Source organism: Dasypus novemcinctus, chromosome 12 (assembly GCF_030445035.2).
Source record: "Dasypus novemcinctus isolate mDasNov1 chromosome 12, mDasNov1.1.hap2, whole genome shotgun sequence".
NCBI classification, from domain to species: domain Eukaryota; kingdom Metazoa; phylum Chordata; class Mammalia; order Cingulata; family Dasypodidae; genus Dasypus; species Dasypus novemcinctus.
In genome coordinates this window covers 61771342-61793183 of record NC_080684.1, presented here as the reverse complement: position 1 = coordinate 61793183, position 21842 = coordinate 61771342, and the positions used below count along the sequence as shown (strand labels likewise).

The window sequence follows — 21842 nt, the reverse complement described above, 5'->3', positions numbered from 1 at the left end:
AATCCCTTTCTTTTTTAAGTCTCTCTCAGACGTATGTGTGAGAAAGTTGATCAGGAATTAAGAATAAATTACAAATTCAGGGAAAAGGGATTTTTTTTCTGGATGATCATTATTGTATAAGGCAGAAATCAATGAACTTAGTTCTCAAGAGCAACACACTCTTATAAAATGTTATGTTTGACTATCAAAAGAGTAAAGGCAAATTTTCAGGCCAAAGGGAGTTCTTTTTATAATAATATAATGCATATTTTATAATAATAATGCAACAACTATAACTTATAATTAAATAGCACTATAGGGATCCTGATATATATAATTTGATCTCAAGCAAAACTTGGGGAGTAAGCTGGGAGATATTTATTTCATTATCTAGATGAGAAAACAGAATAAAAATGAAAAATGCCTAACAGTTGCTGATGGCAGATTGTATGTACAGTATATGTTATTATTGTATATTTTTATCACTCAGCAGTATTTCAGTTGTGTGATCTTGAATGCCATCACCTTCATCTATGCTCAGAGATTCCTCACTATGATCGGGAGTTGGAAGTATCTAAGACTAGAACTCAGGTTCCTGAACTCTCTCTTTATATGTATAATTATTTCTGTTATAGACATTATCCTGATGATCTACATAAAGAATTCTAGATAGGTAAAGACGAAGTGAAGAGTTTTTTACATAAAATTTCATTAAAAAAAAACAACACTCATTGGAGTGTTGGTTGAAAAAGTTGTAAAATGTGAACAAGAGACATCCCGAACAGTTCTGAGACTCTCGTTTTATGTATAAGCACGTTCAGTCAATATGACAGATAGAAAAAATAGTGGATGCTTAATTAGGCCAGAAATTGTCTCAGCTCTGCTGCTAGATATGAGAGTTTAGCTAAATGACCTGGCCTATCTGGCCCTCTATAAATAAGAATATTAGATGAGACAATCTCTATAAAAGGAGACTATTATAATGGTCTAACCTCTATATTTTCTCTAGCTATATACCACTGTTAGACATGTGCAAAGACATACATACCAACTTAAACTTTTTGACTCCAAGGACTTGCTAGTTTAAATTTGGACAGGTTTGACTAACTGAAACATACAGAGGTGTGTTTGCAAGTACGTTTATTCTCTAATGAATCACAAAAATTTCCTTGGTCAAAACTGACTTTCATTAGGATCTTTCTTACCAAAAATTTCTTGCTCTATTTGGTGTGCTAGAAAGATAGTTGTTAATAGCTGGCATGTTTTCATTTAGAACATCAACTCCCAGTAGTATTTAAAGAGGTTTAGCAAATCTAGGATAATGTCAATAGTTTTCAAGAAGGGTGCCTGAACATCTGAATGCTTTTTTAAAAACTGTATTCTATTTGTTATTATTATTATCCAATGTAATCAGAGTCTATGCGGAACAGGCCCATGGAGTTTTTGAAAGTAACACTGAGTGCTCTGTGATAAGAGGAAAATTAGTATTTTAAAACATAATTTTCAATGTTTTTTTCCCTTTAAATTCCTGATCTTTCTGAGCACAAAAACTGTAGGAAATATGGATGCAATGTGCTTTAATGATCTTTAATAATATTTTAATCAATTATAAATTGTTCTTAAGCTATGCATTTTGGGGCAAGATTATAGGAGTTTTATGGCACTTCACATCCTGAAAATCTCTCCTTTTTAAGGCTTTGAAGCAAATACAAATTATAAAAACTCATTCATTATTCATTGACTTGCAAACAGTTTCATATTGTACAGATAAAGATAAAAAAGTGGTCACTGCATTCTCTAGTGTCTTCACCTAATAACATGTTTTATTCTATGTACTGGCTTCCCGTAACTCATGAACTCTTTGGAGGTTAAGACAGTATCAAGACACTTACATTTTAATAATTCCATTTTAATTCAAAGTATTTCTCTTTACAATATTTTATAAAAATTTTTAGTAATGAACTACCCATTTTTATTATAAGGGCTTGCATTAAGAGTCATTTTTACTTGCATGTGAGTGAATTAGCATGTAGTTGTCAAATAACAGACAATTATAAGCTGAAAGGAAAATCTGCCCCAACCATAATGTACCAAGAAGAGGCACTATTTCTGTCTTGGAAGCACATACAGTTTTTCTCTAGGGATATTCTAAAAGAACAGAAATTCTCAGTATTTGAATGAGATCCCTTCAAAGTATGCCATGTTGAATTCTATTTCAAAAGCAATTATGAAAGTTACAGTTAAAATTAACTTATATGTTACATTTGAATAACAAACCAAATAACATATACATTAATTAGAAAACTAGTCATCAATGTCTTCTCACAGCGAAATTATAAAAGGGTTAAGAAATTGTGGGAGAGTAGGGTAGGTATTATCTAGTTCTTGCATAAAGAGCTTAAAATAAATAACCCTGATTTTTCCAGTTAAAAATTAAACTTTTCCCCAATGAATAATTAGAATTGAAATTATGTTTTAAAACTGAATTATAAAAAAAGAAAGTAAAGTTCAAGAGAGTCTAGGCTTACTGTGGAACAATTGATAGGTGTTGAGAAATGTTTATATATTGGCCAAATGACTTCTTTGGTCAATAAGATGATGAAAAGAACTATGTCAAAAAGAAATTCCTCATCTACCAAGGACTTGCAATTCAGATTGGCAGGGTTTTTCAGATATAATAGGAAAACCTATTCTTAAATTATCTTTTTTATCCTCAGACTCTGTGAACATGTTCATAAACTGCTCTACCATCTCAAAAGCGTGCTTCATATTTGTTTTTTAAAATCAATGAACAGTTTTTCAGAGAGTCAAAAATGTATTTTGGATTTTATAAACCTCTTAAAAATTTAAAGGGTATGATCATCTATAAGTATAGTAAAAAATACGGGGTAGAATGCTTAGTATAAAAGTAAAGTTGCACATCAATAATAGTCAGATAGGAGAGCAAAAGAAACAACCTTCTCCCCCTGCTGCTGTCACACTTCAAAAAATATATCAATAAAATAGATTTAAGAGAAACTGCATATGTATCTCATAACTATGATAACATATTTAATCATTCTATATTAAGAGGCCGATTTATATATGAAGGCTTTATGGAGTTTGAAAATTTTATTAGGTAAGTGTAATTCATACATATCCTAGAAAATTTATGTTTTTACTTTTTATATATCACTTACATCCCTTCCATTGAAATTTATTATATTTGGAATATACCAAGGTATAGATTTATCATTTTCTTTTATTCACAACATTTACCTTGTTTTAAATTTTAGAGAATTGCATTTGCAAATTTATTTCCAAACACCTATAGTATTAAAAATAATTCAACAGGGGTCATTTTGCTTTTCTATCTACTATTTTATTACTTCTGATGTTCACATATTCAAAATGTGTAATCGTCAGCATTTAGGAAATTTTTTCAATGTCACTAAGTCCACTCTAAAGATGTCATCAAGAATGTATTTAATTTTATTTAATAAAAGCATATTTAGGAAAACTATTATCATTATCAAATAAGAGCTAAATAAGAAAATAGATTTCATAGTTACGTCCTGAGACTATTAGAAAGAAATGTACTAATGAAAGTAGCTAAATATTATAAGCCTACAGATATTTTTCATTCTGCAACCATGATTAGACCATAAACAGATAAATGAAGCATATCAATTCTGCTCAAAATTTTGTTTAAAATGAACAACTTTTATATCATAGACAGAAAAAATAAGGTGTTGAACTGGTGAAATTTTATTTGTTACTTCTTTATTTTCTTCAGATTTTGAAATAATAAATAATATGTTAAAAGATATGATGGTGTCAACATAAACACTTTTTGCTACATAGATGTATTACAAGGATAACCCTAGTCTTTTACCTAAGAGGATTATAGGATAAATGATTTACAATTCAATCCAAAAAACTGAAATTGATGTCCAAGCATATTTATTATTTTATAAAATTTTAAAGGTGAATATTTCTATAAAAGAAATTTGTAGGATCTTCTAATTTTATAGAAGCTCTATTATAATTATTATGTAATTAAAGTACTTACTATTCCCTTAAAATTTCAGTGGTAATTTCTCTTTTCTTTCTTTCAGAATTCCCTTTTTTTTCCTAAAAGGGAAACAATACATACAGTGGTTCAGTGATTACTAGTTCAGAATCATGCTACACAGTTAATGGCACTACATTGTTCAGCATCATTTATGAATGCCAAAAACATAACTTTTAAATTTTTATGATTTAAGATTTCTACTTAAAAATCTTACTCTATATATACAAATATAAAACCATATAAATATATATCTTGGGATTTTAAAGTTGGTTTGAAGAGTTAGCGCTCAAGATTCTATAACTGGGAAGTGGATTTGGCTCAACTGATAACGCATCCACCTACCACATAGGAGGTCCAGGGTTCAAACCAGGGCCTCCTGACCATGTAGTGAGCTGGCCCACGCACAGTGCTGATGTGCGCAAGGAGTGCCGTGCTCTGCAGGGGTGTCCTCCACGTAGGGGGAGCCCCATGCGCAAGGAGTGTGCCCTGTAAGGAGAACTGCCCTGTGTGAAAAAACGCAGCCTGCCCAGGAGTGGCACCACACACATGGAGACCTGACAAAGCAAGATGATGCAACAAAAAGAGACACAGATTCCCAGTGCCACTGACAAGAATGCAAGCAGACACAGAAGAACACACAGCAAATAGACACAGAGTGCAGACAATGGGGGAGGGGGAGAAGGGGAGGGAAATTAAAAAAATCTTTAAAAAAATTCTATAACTAATTTATGTACTGATTTTGTAAAAAATAAATCATGCTTCCTACATCATAGTTGTATAATTTGAAAGCTGGAATAATACTAAATCTAGTTAGGCATTGTTTGAGAGAATATTATAATATTATATTCAATGAAAAGAGGAATTATACAACTATTAGTCAATTAAATGCTTGTGGCTATATTAAAAATCAGTTTGATTATTATAAACCAATGTTGTAAATTTCATGTTACTTTTGAGTTTGATATTCTTCATTGAAGCTGTGAACACATAAATACATTGTACATATCTGTCTACTTTCAGAGCCAAATCAATGTCTAGATACAACCTAATCCTATTTTAACACATGGCACAATGCATGGAATATAAGATTATCATTATTACTGAGCTCACAACTGAATGTATGTTGACTTTTGTCAAAGCCCATGCTAAGATGCAGACATGTCTTTTTAAAGCGATTTTCAAAATTTTCAATAGATGCTTATTAAATATCTACACAGAGGAAATGTGTTTAAACTTGTAGACAAATATAAATTGGTGGAAAAATAATATTAATGTGTTGAAGAATATCAACTTTAAAAACAAATATAAAATCTTCTCTTTACCTTCGTTTTAAACTTCAATACTCCCAATATAGTTTGGGAGTCACATATTCAGTTTTATACATTTCCCCATGCCTCCTTCACATGTTTTGTGCTGCTATTTCCCCTCAATCTTTTAGAGTTTCAGATGTAATTTGTGGCCAGGAATTAATATAGTAGAAGTATACGGAGAATTTCAGAGGTGGAATTCTGTAAAACCTGATTGGAAATCTTCATGATTTTACCCTTTTCCTTCCAACAAGTATGACTATTGCTTACAATTACCTTTTGGGCCAAGATTAGAAATAAAAGATATCATATAAAAAATTTCTGAAGTGGTTGATTGTTAAAGAGTAAAACATAATGTCTCATCATATATAGAACATATAAAATATGACATACAGTATATATCATACATATTATATATATATTATAAATCCATCAGGTGCCAGGAGAAAAATAATTGAGTGTCATGGCATTTAAAAGATTGTTTCAGTTTAGAAAGCCATATAATGAAACTCTTCCTAAGAGTCAGTATTAGGAATTGCTTTAATGTAATAAAGATGTCAAGAATTTCTGATTTAGTTTGACATGTTAGCAGCTCATATAAGAAGAGTTTTACACTGCTAGAGACAAGTACCTTAATATGTTATCATATTTATTGCAAAAAAAAAAATTTTAAGTAGAATAAATACCATGAAAGGATGAAATATTTAAAAGTAGGTTCATAAGAGGCATGCTGCTTGGTTTTAAGAGTTCTCATAGTGTCTATTTTCAGCAGAACTACAGAAATATAATGCCAGCAGCTTTAGCTATTGGCTCACATAGATACTCAGTGGAAAATATCTGAAGTGATAGCTATTTTTCCAAAGCTTCTTTTTTTGCATCTGTTTAATAGTTAAGCCTCCAAGATCTGCTTTCATTCTAGACCTGCTTGAAATTCAACTGTTTTCTAATAAAATCCATTAGAAAGAGCCATGTAAAATTGTACCTAGCTGCTTCTTATAATACGATTTTGAGCCACAAACAATTTTAGATAAGATTCTATAGATAGTTGCACTATACTGACCCTTTTCTTATAAAAAAAATTATAAGAAGATTTTATGGGTATACACATTAAGGTAAAAAGACTGACATGGCACTGTTTATGAGAAAAAGAGGGGTGGGGAACTGTTGGAGAAAACAAAGGTTTTCTATTCACACAAAAAGAGAATTCTTAAATATATGTATGTATATTGTGCATTACTCTTACAAAGGTGCAGTCTTCCCAAAGGGTTAAACAATTTTTGTGACTTACTGAGCCATCTGCAGGGATTTGATTTCATTTTGGTTTTGCATGCAGCTCCATCACAAGGATGAATGGACAAGCCTGTTCAACTGTAGGGACAAACTATTTTATTTTTAATCTATATGCTGAATATGGATGTGCACAGTGTTTTTCTGGTTGCTACATTCTTGCATGTATAAGCACTTCTCTTCATTTTAGAGAAAAAGTGAAAATAGCAGGATTATTTTGCACCTTCCATCTTCTATTTGGCTTTTCAGTAATGAAAGTGGTATGTATCAGTAGGTCTGACTAAGACATTTTCCTGTATCGAGGCTTGGTACTTTTGTCTTGGTACAACACTTAAAAAAATAACACAAATCTATTTAGTTAGGTTTATATATTTTTCATAAAATAGTATATGCACTCATAATCAGTAAAGCTGATGCCTCTTTAATGCTGTTTTCATCCAGTGTCATATTCAAGCCATCTGAGACTTAGGAGATTGCTGTTTTAATAATGGTTAGAGAGCAAACTGCTGATACTCTGTAGCCCTAAGTATAATTCCATTTACAGAATTAAGCAAAATATTTCATGCTTTAGGTATTATAAATACAATACTCACTTGATTTTAGCCAAAAGGCCAAGAAGCAATTATAAAGACAGTAAATAGTTTACTTTTCTTGTGTTTTGGGGAAGAGACAACTATTTGTATTTATTTTAATATTAGAAATTTAGCAGTGTACTGTCACAAGTCTTTTCTTTTTGGGGAATTCTTTTCAAGGATGACAACTGATTATTTACATCCAAACTTTGCTTTCAAGCATCTCAAACATTTAATTTTGATGAAAATATTGATTTTAAGTGAGCTTTCATTAGCATAGCCCTGCACTAAAGATTTATTTAGTGTTGGTTTTCAAGAGTTTCCTCTGAATCCTTACAACATGGTTACTTATAAAATTATCCTACCAGCCCCAGGTGGACTGCTGTGGTAACATAATCTCTATTCTTGGATTTTAAGCTTCAAAACTGTAAAATATTGATGTCAAAACTTGTGGCTAGAACACAGGCTTGGATTGATATGCCATTTCCTCAGCACATGTTATCACTAATCCTAAAGGATTTTGTTAGATTTCTTTTGGTTTAAATCCTTATTATTGGAATGGCAGTCAGCAAAAAGAGATTACTTTAAAAAGAGACACTATCCCGGTCAGCACTGACTGAAAGTAAACTTTTAAATGCAAAATAAAGCATTTCATGACAACTAAATGTGTTTCATGGTTCTGGATTCAATTCTGAACCAACTGTACAAAACAATAAGCTATTAAGTGCATTAGTGGGACAGTGGATGAAATTTGAATGTGGACTGTGATTTAGATAATTGTATCATGTCAGCAGTAAATTGCCTGTGTTTTATAACTGTCCTTTGTAATGTAAGAGAATATCCTTGTTCTTAAGAAACACACTGAAATACATACTAAAATATTTAGGATGAGGCACACTATGTCTCCAATTTACTCTTCTTTTTTTTTTTTTTTAAAGATTTATTTTTATTTATTGCTCTTCCTTCCTCCCCCCTCCCCTCCCCCTTGTCTGCTCTCTGTTTCCATTCGCTGTGTGTTCTTCTGTGTCCACTTGCATTCTTGCCAGCAGCACCGGGAATCTGTGTCTCTTTTTGTTGCATCATCTTGCTGCATCAGCTCTCCATGTGTGCAGTGCCACTCCTGGGTAGCCTGCATTTTTTCGCATGGGGCGGCTCTCCTTGCAGGGTGCACTCCTTGTGCGTGTGGCTTCCCTACACGGGGGACACCCCTGTGTGACACAGCACTCCTTGTGTTCATCAGCACTACATGTGGGCCAGCTCACCCCACAGGTCAGGAGGCCCTGGGTTTGAACCTTGGACTTCCCATATGGTAGACAGACGCTCTATTAGTTGAGCCAAATCTGCTTCGCCAATTTACTCCCCACCCCCCAATTTATTTTTAATTGGTTCAGAAAAAGATATGAGAAATATATATATACATAGAGAGAGAATGACCAAAGATACAGGATAAAATGTAAACAATAGGTACATCTAGAAACAGACTACGGAGCTCTCTCTAAAATATTAAAAATAAAGTGCTATTTTTCAATACTACAAAATATTTCACTGAATCATAGCTATTTTTGTTTTGGTCATTAAGCACAAGATTGTTTTCTTCAGTCTATAACTGTAAAAGATAGTGATTGATATTTATCTGGGTACTATTAGAGAGTATTAAGCTAAATATGTGGAAAATAATTCCAATAACAGAGTAAACAAACAAATGTTCTCTAAATATTAATAAATGCTATCACAATGGGTATCTATGATTCTGTGGATAGGGGTAGCAGACCAAAAGATCATATGTCATATTTAGGGCAAAGGAATCCTCCCATCTTTTCTCTTTGGTGTCTAACCATTGACAGCTATTATGAGGCTTCAGTCTACCAGCCTTTCATCAGTGTTATGGAAATACATGTTTGCTAACCAAAATTTTAAAAAGGGTGGCAGGGAAAGAAGGAGTATCACATTCTTTTGTTGCTTTCTAATACAAGTCAACACTTACTAAAACATTTGTTGGCAGTCATAGGTACAATAATCACATACTGGGTTCAACCATGTTTAACATTTTCATTATACTCTAAATAATTACGTTAGAATGGGGGGATAATAATGAAACAGAATGGCTCTAAAGAGGAGAGCCAGTTTGTACCTTGAAAAGGAGGATGGAAATTAATTAAATGAGAAACTTGGGAAAGTTAATTGGGACTGAGTGAAGATAAGAGCACTATCAAGCATGAAGAAATAAAACTATTTGGAAAAAAAAGTATAGCAGAAAGTCACAATGAGCTATGTCCCTGAGGGAGAACTTTACAGAAACGTGAGTGGCAGATGCAGCATTATACCTAAGGGGACCACTGCTGGCTTTCAGTCTTTAGCATACTGACTGCCATACAAATAAATGCCTGTTGAATGAATGGTATAGTGTATTGACAAATGTAAAATTTAGCATCATGTAACTTATTTTAGTAATGACTCGGCCTCTGTCCAGTGTGTGACCTTAGACAAATTGCTTAGTCTTTTTTGACCTCAATTTCATCAGCTATGAAATAAGAGGATGAAAAGGTGATTCTCCAAGGTGCCATGATGATCTAAGTAACTCTTTATATAGTTCTGTTTATTAAAATGGGCAACTGAACATTTTTGTAGATAAGAATAGCATGATAGGAGGGTTTTTTAATGAAAAGGTGAATAAAGGAACAATGCAGTGATTCAAGTAATGGAAAACAAGTCCTGTTGAAAGCCAGCACTGATATACAAGTAGAATGTAAATGGTGATTTATGGTTTTTTATGTATGAGGTAACATTTACATGCACTATTGATACAGCCATGCAGACCTAGATATCTTTACCTGATCTTTTTATCATAATCGAGTGACACACTCTTTGCTTCCACCTGTAGAATCCCCAAATGAACAGAAATGGAGAGTGTTCAAAAGGAGCCATAAAAGAGCAGGAGTTTATGTAAGTGACTTTTGTACTATAAGGTTATAGAATTGGGACTGTTCATCTTAGAGAAGGGAGTGCTGAATAAACTTTTAGGTTTATATGTAATTCCATGAAGAGCTATTTAATTCAAGACCCACCTGTACAATTGTTGACACCTTCATGAGGCCTTCCATAATCAACACTGACTTCCTCATGAGTTTTCTTTTCTACAAACTTGTAGGGCACTTACATTCTGTAACCCACAATTTAGCATTGATTTATATGTGATCTCATTATTTTCCACAGCTTCATCTATGTTGGTTTTGACTTGACAGCTACAGGAGGTCTTGTACCATACATTTGTGTTTTCCTACAATAACACAGTACTTTAAATGAGTAGTTGCTCAATACACCCCCATCAGTTAATGGAGATAAGTGGGATGTTGGGATATGATAAAGATCTTTATAGTTCTATGCTGATCAGGTCAACCTCAGTGCTTTGCTGTTCTCTGAGCTTAGTTTAGCACCAAACCCCATGATGCAATCATGGGGGTTCAGAAAGTAAACAGCAATGCTGATTGGCAGGTGACAAAAATGGGAACTTTAGTGTGGCATACATGTTACTACATAAAATGTTTAAAAATTTGACTTCTCAAACATCAAGCCTGGTTGTTGATCCTGGGACTTCTGTGATGCCCCTACCTTGTCTTTATTCTCATGGTCCTATTCTTCCAGGTGCTTTGGGGAATAAAGGATAGGGAACTTGTCAAATGGAGTCAAAGGTACATAGTTCATTAGCAAGAATGCTCTATTCAAACAGCCTTATGGGAACCTGAAGTTTTGGCTTGAAATAAGCTTTGCACTGATCCACTGCAGAGTGAGCAGAGGCCACTTTCTCAGCTCTATCTGAACAAAGCAGAATGTCTTCCATGATTCTATGTTCAAATCCACACCACTGTGCAAATACCCCTATATGAAAGCTGGAGGGCCAGTGATGGAACAATTAGTATCTCTGCAGCTGAAAGTGGAGGGTAAAGGGAGAAGAAATACAAAGAAGGAGGAAGGCACAAGGGAGAGAACAAAAAATAACTGGCCCATTTTCAGAGGCCTGGATTTATACATAGGAGAAGACAATCAAATATCTTTGATTATCTTTGATTACTAAGAGCTTCAAGGTAGCTGTATAACTTATGCATATTTCCTAACAGAAGAGAAGGCATTGGTGAAGTGACAAGAAATAAAAATATTGACACAGTTTTCCAAACTTTGGGGAGGGAGGCAGTTGGGTGGAGAATGTGTGGGGCAACAATTCTCTAAATATCTTTCAGGATGGAGGAGAGAAAATGATTAATTTAAACCTTGGTTTGCTGCAAATTCAGACTGAGAGAAGTGTCATTACACAAGTAAGTGGGATGTTAGGACAGGACATGAGTTCTTTATGATTCTATGCTGATCAGGTCAACCTCAGTGCTTTGCTGTACTTTGAGTGTAGGATGGTGCCATTCTGAAGTGCAAGGTCTACCAGGACAAAACCATAGCCTAGAGAAAGTCTTCTTCAGTCATTTAGCCTCTTTGCTGCATGTCCAAATGGGAAACAATTTTAGAAACAAAATAGAGAATAAGGAATTTTTCATGTTAGACTTGTCCTCAACTAACCGTCTTCTTATTTCTATCTTTAAGACACTAGCTTATGGGTAAATCAAAAGGGTGTGTGACTACATACAGCAAAACAAATTGGTTCACAGGTACCTGGACCTTTGCATTCACATGAAAACTACCCTCTTCAAGGACTAATTGTAGGAAGTTATACATACCTATTTTTGGAGAAGAATCATGGTTTTAAAAAACAATTATAACTACTATTTAATGAGCCTCTTTTAGCAAATTGCATATGTTTATCACATTCATCTTCACAAGAACATGGTGAAGTAGGTGTTAAATTTCTTATTTACATATGAGCAAACTCAGCTCACAACTTCTTTGGAGTTAGTAAGTGTAGGAGCCAGAATTTAAATTCAGGTTTGTCTGTATTTGAATCATATTCTCTCTTCCAACAAGGTCTCTGGAGTAGTGGAATGGACTTAAAGAAAGTAGAAAACATATTTCTAGCCATTCCTCTAATACTTACAAGACATGTCAACTTAAAAGTATTTCAAGCAAGTTTCCTGCATCTTAATTTCCTCTTCTGTAAAATGGAAATAATACAATATTCCCATAAAGGAAAGGACTACTTTAGTTGATTTATTGAGGTCTCTTTGATTCCTAAATCTAATAAAATATATCTAATCTTAACAGGACAAACAGCTTTAATTTTGAGAAGCCTTTACAGGACAACCGCCATACCAAGCAACCGAGAGAGTCTACAACTGTAAGTAAGAGAGTACCATCCGTAAGCCATATGGGATCAAAGCCCCTTCACAATTGTAGGTGGAGTGGGCATCAGCATCCTAGAATTCTCAGGATTAAGGAATAAAATATGGACTAGAGTGGATTTACTGGTATTCTACTATAGACTTAATTGTGATTCTAGCAATGAAAGAAATTATATCATGGATGTGGAAACAGTGGTCACGGAAGGAGCTGAAGGCAGGGAGAGGAAAAAAACGTGTAGTATGGGGGCATTTTGGGGACTTGGAATTGTCCTGGATGTCATTGCAAATGACAGATACAGGCCATTATATATCCTGCCATAACCTATAGAGTTGAGTAGGAGAAAGTATAAACTACAATGTAAACTATAATGTATGCTTAGTTGCCATGCTCCAAAATGTTCATCAATTGCAATGAATGTACCACACTAATGAAATAAGTTGTTAATGTGGGGAAAAGTGGGAGGTGGGGGGAGTGGAGCATATTTTTTTATGTAACATTTTATGTAATCTAAGTATCTTTTTAAAAAAACAAAAAAAATATTTTAAAAAAGCCCTTTACAAGGACTGTTCAATATACAAAGTTCTTTAATATCATCAGTCCTCCTGGAGCTTTTGCTGAAAGATCAGGGAACCTTCCATTAAACTAAAGATTCAAAGATCAACACAACAGGTTTATCTACATATAAGGATTCAATATTGTGAAGCTAACTTCAGGATATGTTTATAAGAAGCATAAAAACTTGTCAAACTATTTTTAACTCCAAAACATTTATTCCTACATAGTTCAGAGTTATATTAGGCAGGAAATACAGTTAGGTGGTCATGAGGGTCTACACACATTTTTTTCTTAGAGTTTATAAAATATGAGTGAAACACTATATTAAAAGAAAATACCAAAAATCTAACATAAAGATATTATATGATGGCTTAAAAACACAAAAGTCCATGTTAACGCAAAGAGTCATACTATCATTTCTCTAAACGGATTTTATTTCCTTAATTCTAAAAGCCCAGTAAAATTTTTAAAAATTATTTCAGATAATAAACATCATAAAAGTTCTTTATAACTTCCAGTCAACAAAGATGGTAGCGTAAGAAATTCTGCGTTGTGTTTCCCCAACAGAATCTTTGAACTACTGGCAAAAATGGGGATCTCTATCTTCCTCAAAACTGAAAAAAATAGTTAAAGGGTTACAGTAACTAGGTAAGTGCTGAATTTTAAAAAATGTGGCTTTAAAAACATTAGAAGATTCTGTCATCCTTGCTGGCATTCCCACACCCCATTCTTGGTGCTATTCAGAGGCCGCCTAGACTCCAATTGTAGGTCCCTGGCCATGTTCTGGGGGGACATGAGTGACCCCTGTGTGCATACTGGAGTGACAGTACGTCAGTGCCAATCTATCACATGTCAGCCTGAAAGATTGAAATGGGAAATTCATGTTGGACTCACTCTCCCAGAACATGCTCTGCAGATGAAAGTAGTTTACAGGATAGCTAAAGGAGTATAAGAAACAATTAAGTTAAAGTGGCCTGGGACAAAAGATTACCTGCTTTAAGTCATACAATAGAGCATCGTGGAGAGGGAGAAAGTCTATTTCACAGGTAGTAGAGGGGACATTCAAATTCCTGTACACAGGGGTACTTCTAAGACCATGAGCAAGCAGAAGACCATATCAAGACACAGGCTCAAAAAAGATGGGGAAGACCCTGCACTTCACATTCACTTCAAGCTGATCTTCTTGATAGGAGGGCTAAATTCTGAAGGAAAGCACCAGCCAAATGCAGAGCCAATTTGCAAAGACTGTTAAAGATGTGTTTTGCTTTTTGTTTTTGTTTTTGTTGTTAGCCCCTGGTATTCAAGAAAAACTCTGTCATATCATGGTGTGGATACAAATTTAAAGAAGAGACTGATCTGAGACTAAAAATCAGCATTAACACTTTAAAATATGAAAACATACAGTGTGCGACAAAAGCATAAAAAACAACAAAGAAACAGAAAGTGGTGACCCATTCACAGGAACAATATATAAATTAAGTAAACATCAATGAAGAGCACCAGAAAGGATACTGGGTAAAGAATTTTTAAAATGATCCTCGATATGCTCAAGGAGATAAACTAAAACACAAAGAAAAAGAACTAAGGGCTATCAGGAAAACAATTAGCAATATGAGACTATCGAAAAAGAGACAAATTAAAAAAAAAAGAACCAAGCAGAACTACTGCAGTTGAAGACCATCATAACTAGAATGGAAAATTCCCTAGAGGGTTTCAACAGCAAATTGTAGCTGGCAGAAGAAAGAATCAGTGATCCTGAAGACAAGACAATTGAAATGACTCACACTGACAAGCAGAAAGAGACATTTAAAAAAAGTGAACAGAGCCTCAGAGACCTCTGGGACACCATTGAGAGTAACAATATATGCATTATGGGAGTCCCAAAAAGAGAAGAAAGAGAAAGGAACATGAGAAATAGTCAAGAAATCATGGCAGAAAACTTCAAAAATTGAGTGAAAGTCATAAGTATGAATATTCAATAAGTCCAATGAAACTCAAATAAGACAAACTCAAAGAGAACCACATGCAGACAAAAATAGCCAAACTGTTGAATGCCAAGGATAAGGAGAGAGTTCAGAAAACTGCAAGAGGAAAATAATGTGTTATGTATGAGGGAGTCCCAGTAAAATTGAGTGCTGATTTCTCATCAGAGCATGTGAAGGTAAGAAGGCAGTGGGACAAAATATTTCAAGTGGTGAAAGAAAACAATTTCCAACCAAAAATTTTATATCTGGTGAGAAAGTCTTTCAAAACTGAGGGAGAGATTAAGATATTCCCAGGAAAACAAAAGCTGAAGGAGTTCATCTCTAGACCTGTCCTACAAGCAATGCTATAGGGAGTTCTTAAAACTGAAAGGAAAAGACACTAGACAATAGATTGAGGCAGCATAATAAATAAAAACTGCTGGCAAAAGTAACCATATGGATAACAATATAATTATAAATTCCATTACTATTCTATTTTGATTTTTGATATGTACTTCCACTTTTTACTTCTTACAGATTTTAAAATGCAAATACATAAAAAGTAATGATGTATCTATGGTTTTGGACAATGTACAAAGATATCATTTGTAACAAGTCTGACAAAAAGGTGGGGTAATAGAAGATTATAAGACCAGTGTTTGTGTATGGTATTGAAATTAAATTGGTATCAAACTATGTCTGATTGTTATAGATTTAGGATATTAAATTTAAGACACTTAGTAACCACAAAGAAAATATAAGAAGTGGTATTACAGAAAAATTGAGGGACAGAAAGTATGAGGAGCCAAAGACCAAAGGGAAAATGGCAGAAGAAAGTCCTGCATTATCAGTAGTTACTCTAAATGTAAATGGATTTAATTCTCCAGGCAAAAGGCAGAGATTGGCAAAATGGGTAAAAGGCATGACCCAACTATCTTCTGTTTACAAGAGACTTACCTTACCTTCAAAGATACCACTAGCTTGAATGTGAAAGAATGGAAAAAATAAATACCATTCAAGTAGTACACAAAAGAGAGCTGGGATAGCTATACTAATATCAGATAAAATAGACTTTAAGTCAAAAACTGTTACAAGGGAGTAGAAAAAGTCACTCTATACAGATAAAGGGATCAATTCAATAAGAATACATAAGAATTATTAATACTTATGGACCTAATGGCTTAATATATGAAGCCATTATATGAATACATAATATATATGAATACATTATATGAATACATAAAATATATGAATACATTTATAAAATATATGAATACATTATATGAATACATAAAATATATGAATACATAATATATGAAGCAAATATTGACAGATTTAAAGGGAGAAAGAGATAGTTCTACATTAATTGTAGGAAACTTCAGTACACCAATTTCAGTGATAGATAAAACATCTAGAAAAAATATCAATAAAGAAATAGAAGACTTGATGATACTATAAACCAACTAGATCCAACAAACATTTAAAAAGCACTTCAGCAACAGAATACACATTCTTCTCTAGTGCACATGGATCATTCTCCAGGATAAACCATAATTTAGGTCACAAAACAAGTCTCAATAAACTTAAAAATATTGAAATCATACAATGTCTCTCTTTGACCACAATTGAATGAAACTAGCAATCAATAAAAGAGGGAGATCTGGGAAATCTACAAGTATTTGGAAATTAAACCATACACATCTAAACAATCAATGGGTAAAAAAAAAGATATCACAAGGGACATTAGGAAATATCTTGAGGCAAATAAAAATGAAACAAAATGTACCAAAACTTATGGGATGCAGCAAAGACAGTACTGAGAGGAAAATTTATAGCTCTAAATATTTGTACTATTCTTACAACTTTTCTGTAAGATCAAAATTTTATCTAAATAAAAAGTTATTAACTATATTTACATACTTAATTTAAAAGTGAACATCTCAAATCAGAAACCTAATTTCAACACTGGAATATCTAGAGAAAAAAAGAGCAAACTAAACCTAGAGCAAGCAAAGGAAGGAAATAACAGAGCAGAGCAGATACAAATGAAATAGAAAATTTTAAAAATAGAGGATCAACAAAACCAAAAGTTGGTTCTTTGAAAAGATCAATAAAATTTATAAACCTTTAGCTACACTGAAAGAAAACAGAGAGAGAACAAAAAGAGCTAAAATTAGGGATAAAAGGGGGGGAATTACTATCTACTCCACAGAAAAAAAAAGATTTTAAAAGGATACCATGAACAACTGTCCACCAACAAATTAGATAGCCTAGATAAAATGAATGAATTCCTAAACACACAAAAACTATCTATGCTGACTCAAGACCACATGCCTTCATTGGTGAATATCACCAAACATTCCAAGAAGAATTAACACTAATGCTGTTCAAACTCTTCCAAAAAGTGGATGATGAGGGAAAACTTAACTCATTCTTTTTTTTGGTGAAGATTTATTTAATTTATTTATTTATTTATTTATTTATTTATTTCCTCCTCCCCTCCCCTTCCCGCCATCCTGCTGTTTTCGTTGTCTGTGTCCATTTGCTGTGTGATCTTCTGTATCTATTTCTCTCTTTGTCTTCTTTTCTCATTTTCATCCTTTAGGAGTCATTGGGATTCAGTCCCGGGGACCTCTGATGTGGAGAGAGGTTCCCTGTCAGCTGTACCATCTCAGTTCCTGGTTTCTGCTGCACTTCACCTTGAATCCCCCCTTTGTCTCTCTTTTTTGCATCATCATCTTGCTGCATGACTCACTTGCATGGGCATTGGCTCACTGTGCCAGCACTCAGCTCACCAAATGGGCACCCATGCATGCACTTGGCTTGCTGCACAGGCACTCAACTTGCCTCATGGGCACTCACATGGGCACTCAGCTCACCACGCAGGCACTGGCTTGCCACTTAGGCATGGTTTCTCTTCTTCTTTTTCTCCAGGGGTCCCCAGGGATCAAACCAGTGTCCTCCATGTGGTAGGTGGAAGCCCTATCACTTGAGCTGCATCTGCTTCCCTTGACTCTTCTTTTTTTTTTAGATTTTATTTTATTTATTTCTCTCCCCTTCCCCCGCCCCAGTTTTCTGTTCTCTGTGTCCATTCACTGCCTGTTCTTTTTGTCTGCTTCTGTTGTCAGCGGCATGGGAATCTGTGTTTCTCTTTGTTGCATCATCTTGCTGCGTCAGCTCTCCGTGTGTGTGGCGCCATTTCTGGGTGGGCTGCACTTTCTTTCGCGCTGGGCGGCTCTCCTCACGGGCACACTCCTTGCGCGTGGGGCTCCCCTACGCGGGGGACACCCCTGCGTGGCACGGCACTCCTTGTGTGCACCAGCACTGTGCATGGGCCATCTCCACACAGGTCAAGGAGGCCTGGGATTTAAACTGCAGACCTCAAATGTGGTAGATGGACGCCCTAACCACTGGGCCAAGTCTGCTTCCCCTTAACTCATTTTTAAACCACCATCATCCTAATACCAAAATGAGAGAAAGATATCACAAGAAAAGAAAATTTCAGACCAATATCCCTTAGGAATATAGGTATAAAAATCCTTAATATATGCTAGCAAACCGAATCCAATAGTACATTAAAAGAATTATACACAATGTTCAAGTGGGATTTATCCCAGATATGCAAGGATAGGTCAACATATGAAAAAAATCAATTATACTACATTAATAGAATGAAGGAACAAAAAACATGGTCATCTGAATGGATGCAGAAAAGGAATCTGAAAAAAGCCAGTAACTCTTCTTTTTAAAACACTTAGAAAACTAGAAACAGAAGGAAATTTCCTTAGCATAATAAAGGACAAATATGAAATGCCCTCAGCTAACATCATGCACATTGGTAAAAGACTGAAAGCTGTCCCTCTAAGATCAGTAACAAGACAAGTTTGACCTGTGTCACTCTCTTATTCAATACTACCAGCCAGGGCAATAATACTAGCCAGGGCAATAAAGCAAGGAAAAGAAATAAAAGCCATTGAAATTGGAAAGGAAATAATAAACTTTCCCCATTTAAGGAGTTGTAGGATTTCTTTATATATTCTGGATGTTAAATCCTTATCAGGTGGTTTCCAAATATTTTCTCCCATTCTGAAAGTTATCTTTTTTTTTCCAAGAAGGTACAGGAATTGAACCCAGGACCTCATACATGGGAAGCAGGTGTTCAACCACTTGAACTGCATCCTCTCCCCCCCATTAGTTTTTGGTGGTTGACTTTTTGGAAACGAAGGATGTAAATTTGCTTGGGTTTTTGTCTGGGTATTTTCTTCTTCATTATGTTAGACATCATTGCCTAACACAAGATCCTGAAGTTGCCTCCCTATCTTTTCTTCTAGGAGTTTTAAAAATAAAGCCTACACTCCAACAACAAAAAGACAAGCAATCTAATTTTGAAAAATGGGCATAAGTCATGAACAGATGCTTTCCAAAGAAGATATACAGTGGGTCAAATAAGCCCATGAAAGGATGTTCAGCATAACTGGATATGAGGTAAATGCAAATCAAAACCACAATAAGATACCATTTCATACCTATTAGAATGGCTACTATTTAAAAAAAAAAACTCACCAGAAAATAACAATTGTTGGAGAGGTTATAGAGAAATAAGATCAGTCATCCATTGTTGGTGGGAATGTAAAATGGTGCAACTGCTGTGGAAAAGAGTTTGGTGGTTCCTCAGAAAATTAAAGCATAGAGTTATCATATGATCTAGCAATCCCACCACTAGGTATAAACGTGAAAGAAATGAAAGCAGGGACTCTTTCCTGGTAAAGAAATGAAAAAGATATTTGCACACCAATATTCATAGACCATTATTCACAACAGTCAAAAGATAGAAGCAACCCAAGTATCCATTTACAGATGAATGGGTATACAAAATGTGGTATATACATACAATGGAATATTATTCAGCTGTAAAAAGAAATGAAGTTCTGATACATGACACAGCATGGATGAGCCATGAAGACATTTTTAGTGAAATGAGCCAGACTCAAAAAGACAAATATTATATACTTTCACAGATATAAAATAATTAGAAAGAAATTCACAGAGTCAAAAACTAAAATACAGGTTACCAGGGGTTGGGGTGTGGGTATGGAATAGGGAGTTAATGCATAATTGGTACCAAGTTCCTTTTTGGGGTGAAGGAAAGACACTTTTCACCTCTAAAGTGATGTAACCAATAGAACACCAGATGATCACTTGAGGCAATAATATGAATGAGCTGTTTTCTCTGCTTCCCCTCTTTGATTCTCATGTGTCTAATGTGAATGGCAACTAATTTTCCCTGTCTAGAGAATATGATGAGAGAAAGATCAGATTAATTCTTTAGAACAGGTGGATTTCCTGGGAGGTAGGAGTCTGGAATGAATTTTAAGGGTTAATGGTTCTGAGTTTTTGGCCTTGTGATATCAAACATCTCTGAAGAGACCAAACTTCAGTTTAAAATTTAAATTCTTTTGGAATTACATACTGTAGCAAGTAAATTTTTCTCTGTTTTCTCAATATTGTTATTACCGTATTTGTCATACAATCCCCTAGAACATCTACCACATGTGGGTTTTTAATTTTGCAAACAATCATAACACGATCTAAAATGTCAACATAATGAAATAATTTAAATGCTAATTATATTAAGAATAGTAAACTTTTGTTGGAAGAGGTTTATGGGAAGCACAGAACTCCTAGTGAATACAAATCACAGTCTTATTGTCATACACTGGAGGTGGCCCCAAGTGAAGCCAAAGTTCCATCTCTCTAAGCAGGCAAATCCCAGCAAATATTCATTTGAAATCTCTTCATATCCTGTCACAACACTTACTATATTATATTTGATGTTATTGTTTTTGTTGTTTAACCCCATGTCAATGAAATCTTCTAAAGAGACTCTGTCTAGTTAATTTTCAACTCACAGCACCTAGCACGTTGCCTAGCACATATGAGGTTCTAAGTAAATATTCATTGAATTGAACTCTTAAAGAAACTAACCAGTTGTCTTCTCCCTACATGTAATCCTCTCACCGGGAATATACTTTGCCAATTTGTTGGCACAGCTAAAACATGGAGCTACAAATATACTTAAAACAGGCTTAATACTAGATATGCTCTTGATTTTTATGTGCATGTGTATAAGTTATTTCATTTCTACAAGATATGTAGCTATTGTGCAGGACATAGAATTGATTTTTGGTTATCTCCCATGACCTTTAGATTTATGCCCTATTTTCATAATGGTATACAGGAAATTTGAATAAGTAATTATATTTTGTGATCATAAAAAGAAGGATAAAAGGGTACATGAGACTCTGCCAAGTGTGGGCATATACACTAGACATTTCCCATTAATTGGGGTTTTACATCTTATCATACTCTTAACATCTGACTTAGTAGCAAATACTTCTGATTATCAATTTTAAATAATAAAAATTTGGGATTGTAGATTGTGCCTGTGATGGTTAATTTCACGTGTCAAGTTGGCTTGGTTATGGTTTCCAGTTGGTTTGCTCAAGTCATCAGCCAATCCTTATTGCTACTGTGAAGATATTTTGTAAATGAATTTACATCATTAGTCAGTTAATTGCATCTAGAGTTGATTGCTTCTACAAACAATCAAGGAGATTGCCCTCAGCAATGAGGGGTGTCTCCTCATCCAATCAGTTAAGATCTTAAAGTGATAGTTTGGGACCTCAAGTCAAAAAGAATTTCTGCCTCTTATTCAGTCTGCTAGCTTCTTCTAGGGAATACAACTGCACTTTCATTAGAGGTTCCAGTTTGCAGCTTGCCCTGTAGAGTTTGGATGTGCCAGATTTCAGAATCAACTTTTTCAAAGTTTCCCTATGGAATTGGG

The 21842-nt window shown here is 34.4% G+C and overlaps 1 protein-coding gene across 7 annotated transcripts in view; it reads right to left on the bottom strand.

The window, feature by feature from the left end:
- Positions 1-21842, bottom strand: part of SYT1 (synaptotagmin 1) — a 611949-nt gene that overhangs the window by 406420 nt on the left and 183687 nt on the right. For 3 of the 7 annotated variants that reach the window (XM_058308470.1, XM_058308475.1, XM_071218970.1), the window contains exon 3: positions 4031-4092. The exons of the other annotated variants lie outside the window; for them this stretch is intronic. The gene's annotated coding sequence lies outside the window, so the exon portion shown is untranslated. The remainder of the gene's footprint in view (positions 1-4030; positions 4093-21842) is intronic. 7 annotated transcript variants of the gene reach the window in all.